Raw genomic sequence first — 14,950 nt, forward strand, 5'->3', positions numbered from 1 at the left:
TCTGCAATTTCGGATTTTGGCATTTCGAAAATTCGTCGCTGTCATTTCGAACCGGAAGTTATTACCAATTTGACAACTTCTTTAATAGTTGTGCGATTTTCGTGAAATTTAGAATGTGAGTAGATCTTGCCAATGCGACTTCAATGATGTCCTTGGAAATTTTCTAAATTATCTCCCCTTGGTGAAATTAAGGATCAAAGTTTTCAAAAAAATCGTCGAAATATAGGTCAGAATGACCTAAAAAAAATATTCGATACTAGACAAGTAATTACTGATTCGTACACAAAATATGGAGTTTGTCGATCGAACCGGAAGTGCCACCATCTTTAAACGTGAAAAATCAAAAAGGCTTTTTTGCTATTTTACTTACAGACTCGGGCGTCATATTTTCGGAATCCTGGAAGGAATGTCTAAAAATCTATCGGATCAGAATTTTGATTTCGGTCACGTGATGGTCACCATTTTGAATTGAAAATGAAAAATAGAAGCAATTTGAAGGGCCGGGACTTTGGAACACAAGAACTCTCCTTCTAATTAAGCTAGAATGTTCAAACTTGGTGTAGGCGTTCACTAGGTCAATGTCATGATTGAGTTCAAAGATGAGCATTTTTTGCCTAGGGTAAGCAGAGATAAGCAAGCTGATTTGTTGATTCTTTAGGGCACGATGACATTGGTTATAATGAATGGAGGGCGATGAAACTCTTGTCAATCGAGAGGCTAATAGCTGGCCTGTTGTGTGAATCATTGTATCATTTTTTGAAAATGTCCGGGGTAGCCGAAAAAAGGAGATCGAAATCCAAAAAGTCGTATTTTTACGATTTGGGGCATTTTTAGAGGTCGTGTAAAGTAAAATAAAGCATGCATATACATATATTATTGATATTAAATATATCATATAAAAAACTAAACAATGAATCAGCTGTTATTGACAGATTTTATATTATAAGCATGGTCAGTGGAAGGTCAGCGTATTGTCTAACTTGAACTCACTGACTCCGTAACATTATTGTGGGTATGGTATAAGCTGAATTTGATGAGATGCACATATCTCGTATGACTATTTGGTACTTACAGTGTTAGACTTTGTCGTAACGTAAATCAAATTTACGCTGTATTATTCATTACCAAGGATTTAGAAAGGAACGAGAACAATTATTTACAAAATCTCGCTGGGATAAATTCCGTGAATGTGCCCATGAATGGCTAAAACTTGATGGGCGAGCGAAATGGATAGCTGAACAGGCGACTTCGGGTGATATAATCAAACAAGGAATTTATCGACGCGCCAAAAGATACTGGATTTCACCCAACATGCTACAGGCCTTTTACAGACAAATTCCGAATTGGGTCTGCCCGTAATCGTATAGATAAAGAAAAATTAAAATCCCCGGCTACAATCCAACCAGGGAATAGCGGGAGTGTAGACGATCTGGGACCTAGCTCTCCAAACAAATTACGCTCCTGAAGCAAAAAGAAAGAGTAAATCGGTGCTGCCTGTTGTGTGTATTATATGTAAAAAACGTGACAGATTTGTCACTGTTGGAGAAAATAGGAAGAAGGATGTATTAACACAGACTCAGACCCAAACAGGCTCAGGTAGGCCTAATGTTAATATTATGTTACTTACTAAATTTATAATTATTACTAATAAATATTAAATATATTCATCCTACAGTTTTTAATTATTGTGTTGTTGTTTTTGTTGTAAATGGAATCAGAAGTGCTACTGCAATCACTGTAAAGCCCTTTACCCCATTTGTTGATTTGGCACAGTCATTGGTTAAAGTGTTGCACATTTGCTTGCACAAGGGATGAAACATAGAGAAGTTAACTTGTTTTTTATTTTCTTGGCCCACTTGTAGGTGCCTTGCTAAGACGATCTGTCTCTAGACCATTTCCGCTCACACAAAGGATCTGAACTAAACCGCATGCCAGAGTTGACCAGCCAGGTACATGTACATGTAGGCCTCAAAGTGACATTCCCTCCCCCACCCTTGAGCACAAACAACATTCAACGCTATATGGTGTATAATTTGTTTGCAAATTTGTTTGTAGGCCAACTGTTGAAAGCTGCTGAATTGAAAGAGGATGAAGATATTTTAAGGCATATCAGAGGGCAAGATTGTGTGGCCATTGAGGTCAGATATCACCAAAAATGTACTGAATTTCTTAGACAGTTATCAGAAAGGTAAATATTTGTGATGTTTTTTTTATTTGTATTCTCCGCCTTCTTGCCACTGGTATTATTCAAATAAAACTGAACCATGGGTGAGTCCTGAAATTACTATGTTTTTGTCCAGTGGACGTTAAACCGCAATTCTCCTCTCTATCTCTCCTTGTACTGCTAATGCCTTCCTGTCCTTCATTAGCTGGTTTCTGCATGAAAATAAGATGTTAACCCCTGTGTAAGTGTCTTTTTCCTCTGTTGTACGAAATTAATGAGAGTAAACCAAGCTCCAGAATTTTGTTTTAATTGTGTACATGTATATGTTTATTTATATTTTTCAGCAAAGATGACTAGCCCTCCGTCGAATATTAAACCACATACAATATATTCTGTGAAAATGTCATAAGAGAAAGAATCATAAATGGCCAGCAAAGTTGTCTTGTACAGAGAGAGAGAGAGAGAAATGGGGTTTAACGTCCACTCAACACAAACTAGGTCATTTTGGGACTAACATACGGTTTCAATTTTATTTCAATAATTCGCTTGCGCGTATGGGTCTTTAGCAGTGAGAGGAAACCGGAGTGCCCGGAGGAAACCCACGAGGTTGAGAAGACGCCTCTATCTCCATGCCACATACGCTCACACCTGGGATCAAAGCCACAGCCACAAGCCAGATGTGACCGACCAGCTAGAGGTCGAAGCTCGGCCCTCTAGGCCATCCCAACCCCCCTTTCTTGTACAGACCTGTGCATGTGTAGTCAATGTGAAAATGAAAAAAAAAACTGTTAAAGAGACCGAATTTGATGTTAATACATTTAGTGACAGTGATGATGATAATGAAGATTAACTTTGATGACATTTGATGTGCAGAGTAACTGTTTAATTTTGATTTTCAATGATTGTTTCACTTTAATAAATAATTTCACAACTGTTCATCCTGTTTTCTAACCTTTCCCTTCATTCCAGCCCAGATACACAATTATTTTTTTTAACTTATATCTACATGTATGTTTGTAATTTGACCATTAATCATATCCGAAATAGTAGTTCACAGCTACATGTACAGTTGTAAAAATACTGTAGTGGCTAATTGAAAGGGAACATGTATGTGGGTTTAGAATGTTTATCTTAGTGGAAAAAAATCATGTGGTTCAATGCTTATAAAGTGCTACTGATCTCCATTATTTCAAAAGCATATCACTCAACTACTGTCAAACATATCCCCTGGCTAGAATATGCTACAAATCGACTCTAGCATGTTCCATACAAGCGATAATTTCTGAGCAAACATCCAACAACCAACCCTAACAGGCCCTTGAGATCCAACAAACAAAATAATTATTGGGCTTGTTTGCCCACACCTGGTCTTATGATTCATACAAGACCTGATAGTCTATCAATTACAGGCATTTGACAGAAAGGGAGATAATTCTTTTTTACCGTTAATGGATTTCCACAATTCTTTATTCACCCATGACATTTGTGTTTTGAGCATTTTTATTTACATCAAAATCTGTCCAATAAACTGTTCATTGCCAAGGATGAAGGCATGAGGTGTTTTACCAACTATTTAATTTTATGTCAACTTCAGAATTGTTAGTACACAAATAGCATTTATTTGACAATTTTGACGAATTTCATCTGGCCCTAAATCAATAAATTGCAAACATTTTGCTTGGAACTCCCAGATTTTGTCTTCCTGGCATCATAAGCTTTCCAAAAATGTATAGTTTTTCTTTTATGGAAGCTAGCTAGAAATTTTGGCTGCAGGCCTACACCTCCCAAGCTAAATTTCCCTCATGTCATCCTGTATAGCAAAGGCATATGCCTGTCTTAATTAACCCAGTACTAAACACAATTTACTTGTTTAATTTTTCCAGCATTTTTCAGGATAGCTGATGGGATGCGGGTCAAGTTATGCCACTTGTCTATTTAATTATTTACCAGTGAAAAATCGAATTAACTTCACCAAATTTTTACTCATTATAATGATTTTTTTTTTTCTGTTCATATTATTTCTATGACATGTGACAGTGACTGTGAATATGAAAGCTTTAATATCTGCTTAGCAGATCTAGTTATTATTAAGCTTTCATATTACATATGAAAGCTTATTGTTTCTGTTAAGATTATTAAGCTTTCATATTACATATGAAAGCTTATTGTTTCTGTTAAGATTATTATTAAGCTTTCATATTACATATGAAAGCTTATTGTTTCTGTTAAGATTATTATTGTTATTTTTTTTTTGTGTTTTGTCCACAAATCGGATTTCTCAGAATCTAACCATAGGATCGTTCTGAAACTTTTACCTATCCCCCCAAAAATGGGTGGTGGCTGTTGATTAAATATATTTTCAAAACGTTTTACGAACCCGAAATCACCGAATTTTACGAAGGAATGCATTTGACCTACAATGCTGTAACTCTGTGACTATTTGACCTATTTTACTAATTCTTTTTTCTTTGAGTATCTTGAAACATTTACTTCAAATCTGCAATTTCGGATTTTGGCATTTCGAAAATTCGTCGCTGTCATTTCGAACCGGAAGTTATTACCAATTTGACAACTTCTTTAATAGTTGTGCGATTTTCGTGAAATTTAGAATGTTAGTAGATCTTGCCAATGCGACTTCAATGATGTCCTTGGAAATTTTCTAAATTATCTCCCCTTGGTGAAATTAAGGATCAAAGTTTTCAAAAAAATCGTCGAAATATAGGTCAGAATGACCTAAAAAAAAAATTCGATACTAGACAAGTAATTACTGATTCGTACACAAAATATGGAGTTTGTCGATCGAACCGGAAGTGCCACCATCTTTAAACGTGAAAAATCAAAAAGGCTTTTTTGCTATTTTACTTACAGACTCGGTCGTCATATTTTCGGAATCCTGGAAGGAATACCTAAAAATCTATCGGATCAGAATTTTGATTTCGGTCACGTGATGGTCACCATTTTGAATTGAAAATGAAAAATAGAAGCAATTTGAAGGGCCGGGACTTTGGAACACAAGAACTCTCCTTCTAATTAAGCTAGAATGTTCAAACTTGGTGTAGGCGTTCACTAGGTCAATGTCATGATTGAGTTCAAAGATGAGCATTTTTTGCCTAGGGTAAGCAGAGATAAGCAAGCTGATTTGTTGATTCTTTAGGGCACGATGACATTGGTTATAATGAATGGAGGGCGATGAAACTCTTGTCAATCGAGAGGCTAATAGCTGGCCTGTTGTGTGAAATCATTGTATCATTTTTTATTCGAATTTCTCCTTTGATGTTTTCCGTGCCGACAAGGTTGTTTTCGAGTTTAGCTGGATTTGACTTCGCGCATGCGCTACGCTGGAACCAAAGGTACCATGAGTACTAAATTCCGGCGAGCAACTTTTCACGTTGGTACCTAGGTACCCTGAAAATTTCAAGGTGATACCTGCATTTGTTCAAGTCGTTTGTTCTTGTCACCTGCCTTTCGTCGTTTTTTTTCTAAGTCAATTTACGGCTTCCATGAGGGGAAAAAAGTGGAATTTCGCCGTGACACCGGCACCGATTGTCCGAAAACCATGAAATTTGGACACAATACGTCCATTACCACCCCGGACTCTGTGCCTTACCCCCATTTTGATCCCATTAAAAAAAAAAGAGTTTTAGCAAAAAAAAACGATTTTCGGAATTTAATATTGGTTTTAACCCTGTACCCAGACAAGATATAGATATTATTATAATCCCTATGAAATATTTTAATTATTTACTGCTATAATATGAATTATCACTTATTCCCCGTTAAATAAATATCGGTCACCGGGTGCAGCTGTACAACTTCAAGGACCCTGGCTTCAAGTCAATTTACGGCTTCCATGAGGGGAAAAAAGTGGAATTTCGCCGTGACACCGGCACCGATTGTCCGAAAACCATGAAATTTGGACACAATACGCCCATTACCACCCCGGACTCTGTGCCTTACTCCCATTTTGATCCGATTAAAAAAAAAAAAGTTTTAGCAAAAAAACGATTTTCGGAATTTAATATTGGTTTTAATTAATTTTGAAATTGCAAATGCAAAGAGATTTTATCGCCTCTTCCGTATGTGATAGGTACTGGTACTATACACATTATCCTTAAAAGACAATTTTTTAAAATGACCGTAACGATGTATCGACACTAGAAACCGAAATCGCCTATTTTGACCTTTTTTGACTGCTGAGGCATCATTCCGGTGGTCCAAATCTCTGGAATTTCTAGCGGTTGGCTGCGCCGCGATGATATTTATCACATACTAAATTGAGAAAAATCCTCAGATATCCAGAACAATAAAAATTCGATAAAATACGGCAATTTTTTAAGCAAAAAACCTTTGATTGTTGGGGGCGGGTTTTGAATTTATTTTGAACGTTCTCGGAATCCAACACTCTTCTATTTTTAATATGTGATAGCTAGAATCCCAAGGTACATTCTGTGCATATTTGAAGGCAATCGGAGCACAGGAACGTTGCCTGGGCAGAGCAAATCAAAGGCTTCTTCGTCTTATGACCTTAAACACTGCGTATAAATTTAAAGTCAATCGGATATTAACAGCAAAAGGGGGGCGACGACAATATACGACCACATTTCAATGTGGGCCTATAAAAAGTAAATCATTGCCAATAGAAAAGACCCACCTTTCCCCCAACAACAACCATGTAATGCACTAGCTATAATGGGGATTTTTCTGGAACACAGCGAAATGGGTCTTTTAAAATGTTCACAAGTGTATCACAAGGAGGGTTTGCTTCTTCTCTATGGGACACCCGATACCACTTCTCAACGAGGAATTCCGTCACACAGCCAACACCATTTTGTATGTTTGTGTAATCTTTATTCAGTATAAATCAAGTAATACAAATAAAAAAATACTTGGATTGATGAAAACATAATTTTTGAGAGTTATTCATACATGTAGCATAATTGTTCTTATTTAAAAAATGTACATGATTACATGTTTGTCATAAACAACATTAAATAAACAATCATGTTTCTTCACGATAACAGTAACAGTATAACAATTGTATGAAATATATTTTCCTTTATTAAGCTTTCATATTACATATGAAAGCTTATTGTTTCTGTTAAGATTATTAAGCTTTCATATTACATATGAAAGCTTATTGTTTCTGTTAAGATTATTAAGCTTTCATATTACATATGAAAGCTTATTGTTTCTGTTAAGATTATTATTGTTATTTTTTTTTTGTGTTTTGTCCACAAATCGGATTTCTCAGAATCTAACCATAGGATCGTTCTGAAACTTTTACCTATCCCCCCAAAAATGGGTGGTGGCTGTTGATTAAATATATTTTCAAAACGTTTTACGAATTCGAAATCACCGAATTTTACGAAGGAATGCATTTGACCTACAATGCTGTAACTTTGTGACTATTTGACCTATTTTACTAATTCTTTTTTCTTTGAGTATCTTGAAACATTTACTTCAAATCTGCAATTTCGGATTTTGGCATTTCGAAAATTCGTCGCTGTCATTTCGAACCGGAAGTTATTACCAATTTGACAACTTCTTTAATAGTTGTGCGATTTTCGTGAAATTTAGAATGTTAGTAGATCTTGCCAATGCGACTTCAATGATGTCCTTGGAAATTTTCTAAATTATCTCCCCTTGGTGAAATTAAGGATCAAAGTTTTCAAAAAAATCGTCGAAATATAGGTCAGAATGACCTAAAAAAAAAATTCGATACTAGACAAGTAATTACTGATTCGTACACAAAATATGGAGTTTGTCGATCGAACCGGAAGTGCCACCATCTTTAAACGTGAAAAATCAAAAAGGCTTTTTTGCTATTTTACTTACATACTCGGGCGTCATATTTTCGGAATCCTGGAAGGAATGTCTAAAAATCTATCGGATCAGAATTTTGATTTCGGTCTTGTGATGGTCACCATTTTGAATTGAAAATGAAAAATAGAAGCAATTTGAAGGGCCGGGACTTTGGAACACAAGAACTCTCCTTCTAATTAAGCTAGAATGTTCAAACTTGGTGTAGGCGTTCACTAGGTCAATGTGATGATTGAGTTCAAAGATGAGCATTTTTTGCCTAGGGTAAGCAGAGATAAGCAAGCTGATTTGTTGATTCTTTAGGGCACGATAACATTGGTTATAATGAATGGAGGGCGATGAAACTCTTGTCAATCGAGAGGCTAATAGCTGGCCTGTTGTGTGAAATCATTGTATCATTTTTTGAAAATGTCCGGGGTAGCCGAAAAAAGGAGATCGAAATCCAAAAAGTCGTATTTTTACGATTTGGGGCATTTTTAGAGGTCGTGTAAAGTAAAATAAAGCATGCATATACATATATTATTGATATTAAATATATCATATAAAAAACTAAACAATGAATCAGCTGTCATTGACAGATTTTATATTATAAGCATGGTCAGTGGAAGGTCAGCGTATTGTCTAACTTGAACTCACTGACTCCGTAACATTATTGTGGGTATGGTATAAGCTGAATTTGATGAGATGCACATATCTCGTATGACTATTTGGTACTTACAAAGTTAGACTTTGTCGTAACGTAAATCAAATTTACGCTGTATTATTCATTACCAAGGATTTAGAAAGGAACGAGAACAATTATTTACAAAATCTCGCTGGGATAAATTCCGTGAATGTGCCCATGAATGGCTAAAACTTGATGGGCGAGCGAAATGGATAGCTGAACAGGCGACTTCGGGTGATATAATCAAACAAGGAATTTATCGACGCGCCAAAAGATACTGGATTTCACCCAACATGCTACAGGCCTTTTACAGACAAATTCCGAATTGGGTCTGCCCGTAATCGTATAGATAAAGAAAAATTAAAATCCCCGGCTACAATCCAACCAGGGAATAGCGGGAGTGTAGACGATCTGGGACCTAGCTCTCCAAACAAATTACGCTCCTGAAGCAAAAAGAAAGAGTAAATCGGTGCTGCCTGTTGTTTGTATTATATGTAAAAAACGTGACAGATTTGTCACTGTTGGAGAAAATAGGAAGAAGGATGTATTAACACAGACTCAGACCCAAACAGGCTCAGGTAGGCCTAATGTTAATATTATGTTACTTACTAAATTTATAATTATTACTAATAAATATTAAATATATTCATCCTACAGTTTTTAATTATTGTGTTGTTGTTTTTGTTGTAAATGGAATCAGAAGTGCTACTGCAATCACTGTAAAATTGTTATGAAGCTAGCCATTAAAGCCCTTTACCCCATTTGTTGATTTGGCACAGTCATTGGTTAAAGTGTTGCACATTTGCTTGCACAAGGGATGAAACATAGAGAAGTTAACTTGTTTTTTATTTTCTTGGCCCACTTGTAGGTGCCTTGCTAAGACGATCTGTCTCTAGACCATTTCCGCTCACACAAAGGATCTGAACTAAACCGCATGCCAGAGTTGACCAGCCAGGTACATGTACATGTAGGCCTCAAAGTGACATTCCCTCCCCCACCCTTGAGCACAAACAACATTCAACGCTATATGGTGTATAATTTGTTTGCAAATTTGTTTGTAGGCCAACTGTTGAAAGCTGCTGAATTGAAAGAGGATGAAGATATTTTAAGGCATATCAGAGGGCAAGATTGTGTGGCCATTGAGGTCAGATATCACCAAAAATGTTATAGGCAATATACATGTACTGAATTTCTTAGACAGTTATCAGAAAGGTAAATATTTGTGATGTTTTTTTTATTTGTATTCTCCGCCTTCTTGCCACTGGTATTATTCAAATAAAACTGAACCATGGGTGAGTCCTGAAATTACTATGTTTTTGTCCAGTGGACGTTAAACCGCAATTCTCCTCTCTATCTCTCCTTGTACTGCTAATGCCTTCCTGTCTTCATTAGCTGGTTTCTGCATGAAAATAAGATGTTAACCCCTGTGTAAGTGTCTTTTTCCTCTGTTGTACGAAATTAATGAGAGTAAACCAAGCTCCAGAATTTTGTTTTAATTGTGTACATGTATATGTTTATTTATATTTTTCAGCAAAGATGACTAGCCCTCCGTCGAATATTAAACCACATACAATATATTCTGTGAAGATGTCATAAGAGAAAGAATCATAAATGGCCAGCAAAGTTGTCTTGTACAGAGAGAGAGAGAGAGAAATGGGGTTTAACGTCCACTCAATACAAACTAGGTCATTTTGGGACTAACATACGGTTTCAATTTTATTTCAATAATTCGCTTGCGCGTATGGGTCTTTAGCAGTGAGAGGAAACCGGAGGAAACCCACGAGGTTGAGAAGACGCCTCTATCTCCATGCCACATACGCTCACACCTGGGATCAAAGCCACAGCCACAAGCCAGAGGTGACCGACCAGCTAGAGGTCGAAGCGCGGCACTCTAGGCCATCCCAACCCCCCTTTCTTGTACAGACCTGTGCATGTGTAGTCAATGTGAAAATGAAAAAAAAACTGTTAAAGAGACCGAATTTGATGTTAATACATTTAGTGACAGTGATGATGATAATGAAGATTAACTTTGATGACATTTGATGTGCAGAGTAACTGTTTAATTTTGATTTTCAATGATTGTTTCACTTTAATAAATAATTTCACAACTGTCCATCCTGTTTTCTAACCTTTCCCTTCATTCCAGCCCAGATACACAATTATTTTTTTTAACTTATATCTACATGTATGTTTGTAATTTGACCATTAATCATATCCGAAATAGTAGTTCACAGCTACATTACAGTTGTAAAAATACTGTAGTGGCTAATTGAAAGGGAACATGTATGTGGGTTTAGAATGTTTATCTTAGTGGAAAAAAATCATGTGGTTCAATGCTTATAAAGTGCTACTGATCTCCATTATTTCAAAAGCATATCACTCAACTACTGTCAAACATATCCCCTGGCTAGAATATGCTACAAATCGACTCTAGCATGTTCCATACAAGCGATAATTTCTGAGCAAACATCCAACAACCAACCCTAACAGGCCCTTGAGATCCAACAAACAAAATAATTATTGGGCTTGTTTGCCCACACCTGGTCTTATGATTCATACAAGACCTGATAGTCTATCAATTACAGGCATTTGACAGAAAGGGAGATAATTCTTTTTTACCGTTAATGGATTTCCACAATTCTTTATTCACCCATGACATTTGTGTTTTGAGCATTTTTATTTACATCAAAATCTGTCCAATAAACTGTTCATTGCCAAGGATGAAGGCATGAGGTGTTTTACCAACTATTTAATTTTATGTCAACTTCAGAATTGTTAGTACACAAATAGCATTTATTTGACAATTTTGACGAATTTCATCTGGCCCTAAATCAATAAATTGCAAACATTTTGCTTGGAACTCCCAGATTTTGTCTTCCTGGCATCATAAGCTTTCCAAAAATGTATAGTTTTTCTTTTATGGAAGACCGTGTAGCGGAGTTGTGTTTCTAAGCTAGCTAGAAATTTTGGCTGCAGGCCTACACCTCCCAAGCTAAATTTCCCTCATGTCATCCTGTATAGCAAAGGCATATGCCTGTCTTAATTAACCAAGTACTTAACACAATTTACTTGTTTAATTTTTCCAGCATTTTTCAGGATAGCTGATGGGATGCGGGTCAAGTTATGCCACTTGTCTATTTAATTATTTACCAGTGAAAAATCGAATTAACTTCACCAAATTTTTACTCATTATAATGATTTTTTTTTTCTGTTCATATTATTTCTATGACATGTGACAGTGACTGTGAATATGAAAGCTTTAATATCTGCTTAGCAGATCTAGTTGTTATTTTTTTTTTGTGTTTTGTCCACAAATCGGATTTCTCAGAATCTAACCATAGGATCGTTCTGAAACTTTTACCTATCCCCCCAAAAATGGGTGGTGGCTGTTGATTAAATATATTTTCAAAACGTTTTACGAATCCGAAATCACCGAATTTTACGAAGGAATGCATTTGACCTACAATGCTGTAACTCTGTGACTATTTGACCTATTTTACTAATTCTTTTTTCTTTGAGTATCTTGAAACATTTACTTCAAATCTGCAATTTCGGATTTTGGCATTTCGAAAATTCGTCGCTGTCATTTCGAACCGGAAGTTATTACCAATTTGACAACTTCTTTAATAGTTGTGCGATTTTCGTGAAATTTAGAATGTTAGTAGATCTTGCCAATGCGACTTCAATGATGTCCTTGGAAATTTTCTAAATTATCTCCCCTTGGTGAAATTAAGGATCAAAGTTTTCAAAAAAATCGTCGAAATATAGGTCAGAATGACCTAAAAAATAAATTCGATACTAGACAAGTAATTACTGATTCGTACACAAAATATGGAGTTTGTCGATCGAACCGGAAGTGCCACCATCTTTAAACGTGAAAAATCAAAAAGGCTTTTTTGCTATTTTACTTACAGACTCGGTCGTCATATTTTTGGAATCCTGGAAGGAATACCTAAAAATCTATCGAATCAGAATTTTGATTTCGGTCACGTGATGGTCACCATTTTGAATTGAAAATGAAAAATAGAAGCAATTTGAAGGGCCGGGACTTTGGAACACAAGAACTCTCCTTCTAATTAAGCTAGAATGTTCAAACTTGGTGTAGGCGTTCACTAGGTCAATGTCATGATTGAGTTCAAAGATGAGCATTTTTTGCCTAGGGTAAGCAGAGATAAGCAAGCTGATTTGTTGATTCTTTAGGGCACGATGACATTGGTTATAATGAATGGAGGGCGATGAAACTCTTGTCAATCGAGAGGCTAATAGCTGGCCTGTTGTGTGAAATCATTGTATCATTTTTTATTCGAATTTCTCCTTTGATGTTTTCCGTGCCGACAAGGTTGTTTTCGAGTTTAGCTGGATTTGACTTCGCGCATGCGCTACGCTGGAACCAAAGGTACCATGAGTACTAAATTCCGGCGAGCAACTTTTCACGTTGGTACCTAGGTACCCTGAAAATTTCAAGGTGATACCTGCATTCGTTCAAGTCGTTTGTTCTTGTCACCTGCCTTTCGTCGTTTTTTTTCTAAGTCAATTTACGGCTTCCATGAGGGGAAAAAAGTGGAATTTCGCCGTGACACCGGCACCGATTGTCCGAAAACCATGAAATTTGGACACAATACGTCCATTACCACCCCGGACTCTGTGCCTTACCCCCATTTTGATCCCATTAAAAAAAAAGAGTTTTAGCAAAAAAACGATTTTCGGAATTTAATATTGGTTTTAACCCTGTACCCAGACAAGATATAGATATTATTATAATCCCTATGAAATATTTTAATTATTTACTGCTATAATATGAATTATCACTTATTCCCCGTTAAATAAATATCGGTCACCGGGTGCAGCTGTACAACTTCAAGGACCCTGGCTTCAAGTCAATTTACGGCTTCCATGAGGGGAAAAAAGTGGAATTTCGCCGTGACACCGGCACCGATTGTCCGAAAACCATGAAATTTGGACACAATACGCCCATTACCACCCCGGACTCTGTGTCTTACTCCCATTTTGATCCGATTAAAAAAAAAAAGTTTTAGCAAAAAAACGATTTTCGGAATTTAATATTGGTTTTAATTAATTTTGAAATTGCAAATGCAAAGAGATTTTATCGCCTCTTCCGTATGTGATAGGTACTGGTACTATACACATTATCCTTAAAAGACAATTTTTTAAAATGACCGTAACGATGTATCGACACTAGAAACCGAAATCGCCTATTTTGACCTTTTTTGACTGCTGAGGCATCATTCCGGTGGTCCAAATCTCTGGAATTTCTAGCGGTTGGCTGCGCCGCGATGATATTTATCACATACTAAATTGAGAAAAATCCTCAGATATCAAGAACAATAAAAATTCGATAAAATACGGCAATTTTTTAAGCAAAAAACCTTTGATTGTTGGGGGCGGGTTTTGAATTTATTTTGAACGTTCTCGGAATCCAACACTCTTCTATTTTTAATATGTGATAGCTAGAATCCCAAGGTACATTCTGTGCATATTTGAAGGCAATCGGAGCACAGGAACGTTGCCTGGGCAGAGCAAATCAAAGGCTTCTTCGTCTTATGACCTTAAACACTGCGTATAAATTTAAAGTCAATCGGATATTAACAGCAAAAGGGGGGCGACGACAATATACGACCACATTTCAATGTGGGCCTATAAAAAGTAAATCATTGCCAATAGAAAAGACCCACCTTTCCCCCAACAACAACCATGTAATGCACTAGCTATAATGGGGATTTTTCTGGAACACAGCGAAATGGGTCTTTTAAAATGTTCACAAGTGTATCACAAGGAGGGTTTGCTTCTTCTCTATGGGACACCCGATACCACTTCTCAACGAGGAATTCAGTCACACAGCCAACACCATTTTGTATGTTTGTGTAATCTTTATTCAGTATAAATCAAGTAATACAAATAAAAAAATACTTGGATTGATGAAAACATAATTTTTGAGAGTTATTCATACATGTAGCATAATTGTTCTTATTTAAAAAATGTACATGATTACATGTTTGTCATAAACAACATTAAATAAACAATCATGTTTCTTCACGATAACAGTAACAGTATAACAATTGTATGAAATATATTTTCCTTTATTTTTTTTTATTTTTAGAAAGGCCACTTCCTTGGTTTAAAATATATCATAAATTGTAGTTATCTAACATATACTTCCATGTATGTTTATCTAACAGATTACCACGTCGCCTTATCTAACAGAGAGTAAATGGTATACAATATCAAATTATAATCTACCAGCATTACTTGTTTCAGTAATTTAATCGTGTGTTATTCTTGTA

At 36.1% G+C, this 14,950-nt stretch overlaps 2 long non-coding RNA genes across 2 annotated transcripts; both read left to right on the forward strand.

Annotated features, from left to right (window-relative positions):
* The first annotated feature begins 1,029 nt into the window (after nt 1-1,029).
* On the forward strand, nt 1,030-3,303 carry LOC130010816 (uncharacterized). The gene is made up of 3 exons (XR_008786093.1): nt 1,030-1,596; nt 2,056-2,188; nt 2,509-3,303. It is a non-coding gene; the product is annotated as an uncharacterized LOC130010816 (long non-coding RNA).
* A 5,414-nt stretch (nt 3,304-8,717) lies between these two features.
* On the forward strand, nt 8,718-10,694 carry LOC130010818 (uncharacterized). The gene is made up of 3 exons (XR_008786095.1): nt 8,718-9,226; nt 9,710-9,860; nt 10,180-10,694. It is a non-coding gene; the product is annotated as an uncharacterized LOC130010818 (long non-coding RNA).
* The last annotated feature ends 4,256 nt before the right edge of the window (nt 10,695-14,950 follow it).

Source organism: Patella vulgata, chromosome 2 (genome assembly GCF_932274485.2).
Source record: "Patella vulgata chromosome 2, xgPatVulg1.2, whole genome shotgun sequence".
NCBI lineage: Eukaryota > Metazoa > Mollusca > Gastropoda > Patellidae > Patella > Patella vulgata.